This window comes from Octodon degus, unplaced genomic scaffold (assembly GCF_000260255.1).
Source record: "Octodon degus isolate 3935 unplaced genomic scaffold, OctDeg1.0 scaffold00002, whole genome shotgun sequence".
NCBI lineage: Eukaryota > Metazoa > Chordata > Mammalia > Rodentia > Octodontidae > Octodon > Octodon degus.
The window spans coordinates 27946314-27950557 of NW_004524578.1; the positions used below are offsets into that span (position 1 = coordinate 27946314).

General features: G+C 36.8%; 1 long non-coding RNA gene across 1 annotated transcript in view; it reads right to left on the minus strand.

Annotated features, from left to right (window-relative positions):
• Positions 1–2016: 2016 nt before the first annotated feature.
• Positions 2017–4244, minus strand: part of LOC111815768 — a 10989-nt gene continuing 8761 nt past the window's right edge. Inside the window, exon 3 of the long non-coding RNA XR_002820407.1 lies at positions 2017–3785. This is a non-coding gene — a long non-coding RNA (uncharacterized LOC111815768). The remainder of the gene's footprint in view (positions 3786–4244) is intronic.

The window sequence follows — 4244 nt, forward strand, 5'->3', positions numbered from 1 at the left end:
TAACATCTCAGTAAGACATGCAAAATGTAAAATAATTTCTGGATGCAAAACGAGTTAGGAAAAATGAACCCAAGTAATACAATGTGAAGACGTATAAGAACAAGGTTACCTCAAACCAAAAGAGCAATGCAGAATTATACAATGACTCATTTTGATTTAAGGTTTCATAAGACACAAAAGCAGCTATTTCTAGCTACCTTGTGGAAAACTTACACATCTTCAATGTTTCAGATTGTGAACGAAGATTTCTGGTTTGGCCTTAATCTCATTTCCCCAGGTACAATATCAGATTCAAATATTTATGAAAAAAGAAAGTCTAGATATTCCACTCATTTTACACTATTGGCTATTATCAGTAATTCAGTAATTCATCTTGAATTACTGAAATTATTTCTAGGCTCATGCACTAACCCCTAACATGGTACTACAATATGCTACCAAGCACTAATGCTTACAAAACTATACACGTCTCAAAATGGAAGACATTGGTGATTTTGTTGTTCTTAAACAACTTGTAACATTTGTCCACAAGTATTAAAATATATATATATATATATATATTTCTATTGCACATATCCCGTTTTTGTTTAAAATCTCCAAAGGAAAAACTGCCAGATAACATGAATGAGCCAAGAAAAGGAGGCACAGCTACAGGTCGAGGCATAGTTCTAAAATTTTTAAACTTTTTGCTATTAATAAGGGGCTAAAATAGACCAGAAAATTAATACAAAATAATACAGGGCAACTACATTTGGGAATTTACCCATCTAATCAAATGCCACCTGATGCCAACCCTGGAAGATGTGGAAACAGTGTCACTGAAAGACAGCTTTGAACACTGGTTCCCTGAACTACAGGCTGAAAAGTAGAAGCATTTGGAGGTGGCTCTGAACTTGTTCAAATAAGTGGGTCCAATCTGGTTTCACTGGCATTAACATTCCCTGCCCAATGACCATGATGTAGTTATCAAAAGGTCATGAAAACGACTAACAGAAAATTAGAAGATCCAACTTCTCCATGATACATCCTCAACCTATCAGTGGGACTCCCTTTTTCTTTTCTTCCAGTACTGGGGATCCAACCCAGGAGCCTATATGTGCTAGGTACTTCCTCTTAACACTGAGCTACATCCCCATATCCCCTATACCCTTTTCTAAATTTTGAGATGTTCTAAATGGCCCAAACTGGTCTGAAACTTGTGATCCTCTTGCCTCAGCCTCCTAAAGAGCTGGGTATATGCCACCACTTACAGCTCCATTCTATCTCTTAACAGTTTTAAAATACTAATGGAGGGCTAAGGGTATAGCTCAGCGGCACAAGCGCCTGCCTGGCAAGTGCAAGGTCCTGAGTTTGATTCCTGGTACCAAACACAAACAAACAACATAGCAAATACTAATGGAAAGTATCAGGAAGTAACTAGGAAGTCAAGAGAAAAATTTAAGCTACCTTAAGCAAAAAATATTTTTGCCTTTTTCAGACAGGGTCTCAATATGCAGTTCAGGCTGGGCTTGAGCTCATTTTGTAGCCCAGGCTGGTCTCAAACTCACAATGATCCTCCTGCCTCAGCCCCCCAAGTGCTGGAACTACAGATGTGCACCATGACGCCTGGCCACCATTAGCAAAGTTACCCTTTAGCCAGTATTATTTTCATTATGCTCTATCACTAACTGTCCTCAATTAAAAGAAGTTACATTTAAAGCACCTGCTTGAACAAAATCAGGTGCAGAGGACTGTGATTCAATCCCCAGCTCCGCATGCTGCACTAGACTCACCCTTAAGGCAGCCTGAGCTGGCCAAAAAAGAAAAAAAATCCTCCTCAAGGCCAGCCAAACAGCTTATTGGATTAAAGTGCCTGCTTAGGCAGAAGCAGTGGCCAGGTCTGCCCCCAGGGCGCACCAAGAGGGCAACTAAGACTGGGTGTGGTAGTGATTGCCTGTAAGCCAAGCTCTTGGGAGGCTGAACACAGGCGGATCACTAAGAGTCCAATCTACATAGTGAGACCCTGTAAAACCTTACTAAAATAAAAAAAAAAAAGTTATATTTTATCTATACTATGTGTTTTATGACTTTTTTTCCCCATTCAAGTAGGTTGACTAATCTAACCATTACAGTATTCAACAGTTCCCATTTTTGGTTATTTCTATCACTCTGAAATTTTGGTAAACCTACCTAAAATTCCCAGCATCGTTAGTACCTTGGGGAACTAATCCACAAAACAGAGAAATGATCTAACAAGTTTAAAATTCTTCTCACAAAGAATCAAAAATAAAGGTTTTGCTCTTCTTATGTGGAGATCTGACATCTCATACAACGGTCCTGTTATTTGGAGGGACAGGGTTCTAAGATAGTGTGTTCATGATAGAATTAATTATGAAGGAAAAAATCAGGCAGACCACTAATTATTATTGGAACTAGTCTTCTGGAGGTTTTCTTTAGATCCTAAATTTCTTCTAAATCTATAATGATCAGCCACAGACTTGGGAACATTATTTCTGACTTATTCTCTGAGGAGAAAGCTCAGTTCTAAGTAGGGATAGTTACCTGAGTTCTAGCCTTTTCAGCCTAATATACCTATTGCCTAGAAAAATAAAACATTAAGTGCCCATCCTATGTCAAAGAAAAAGTTCATAAAAAATGGAGCTTTATAAAATAGGTCAAAACTCAGATGGTGCTACATAAGACATTTTGCTTGTTTTTCTTAGGAGCAAGGTCTACAGATATTTTTCTCATTTTATCTCTACACCTCCGTGTGCACAGAGTTGAGGGCAGTCTGTACAACAGGGCCCATTATATCTTGTGGCACTTTTCTTCTGGCCTTCACCAAAAGGAAAATGAAGTTTCATGTGCTATGTATGACTGACTCCAAAAAGGGATGAAGAATTTGTCACATAGTAGCTATTTTTCAGCTTAAATAAGTAAATAGAATTCCGTCACTGGGCTCAAACTCTTGTTTTCTTTTATCATGCTTTCAACTAAGTGAAAACATGCATTTCACAGGATTAGCTGCTGTGCAAGTTGATCCTATGAATGAAAAAAAAAATTTTATATATTGAATTTCAAAAACTTCTAGAAAAGAAGTTAACATCATCCCTCTCTAGGAGAAAAAAATTCTTTTGTTCAAAAATGTGGGTTTACATGTGTAAAATGTGTATCTACAGAAACTGATGGTTTATTTACATAGGCAATCAGCCTTAATATCTTCATACTTCTTTATAATATCAAAGGTTTAATTACAAAAGTGGACCTTTGTTCGCCTCCAGTAAACCGATGTCAGGATAACCCAGGATTTCATGATATATGTAACATTTTAACATATCTTTCATTTCAAATCACAATGACTATTTGGAAGTTACTGCTGTAGTCTTAACTGTGCTTCTCAGATAGTGGCCGAAGCTGGAAGACATTTTTAAGAACCCCTGAAGTCATCCATACTTGTTGTTTATATATTCTTCTTGTTTGAAACAAAGTGAAAGAATTCACAAATATCATGACCTAAGCACCTGTTTAAAATTAAACATTTATGTCTTCAGCTTGGAAAATAATTTCTTTATAATTAAGAAAACCACAGCTGAAACCCCATGTCAGCTGAGGGGTTTTCCAGGAGAAGTCACAAGATAACTGCATCCTAAGGGTTTCTCTGTGTTGAAGCTGAGAGATGGAACAAAACAAAGCCATCTTTTTCATTCCAAACCATGGAGGTGATGTGCAGAAAGATATCCATGTCCTCTATCCAGGGAAGAGGGTGAGTAAAAGAACCGCTGGTCTAGAAGACAATGCAGAAATACCTGGAAAAAGAACAAAACAAGATTAAACCAAGAACTTGTGCATGAGCTTACTTTAATATTCAAAAAACACATAAAGAAAACAGTATTTTGTATTATATGTTGTCTAAAAGAAAGTGCCTAACTATAATACCAAATTCACTATTGTTTTAAGGAAAGCAGCAGTAGAACTAGGCATGGTGGCACATGAATATAATCCTAGTACTCTGAGAGGCTGAGGCAACAGATCACAATTTTTGAACCTAGCCTAGGCAAATTATCAGCAAGAAACTTAAAAAAAAAAAAACAAACAGTAAAAATGTTGTGGATGTAGCTCAGTGCAAAGGTCCTAGGCTTAACCCCCCCAATAATCAAAAAGAAAAGAAAAAGAAAAAAAAAAACCCTCAAAAAATATATACAGCTAATTTAAAAAAAAAAAAAAAGAGCCAACACAACAAAACAAAAAAAACCCTCAGTAAATCA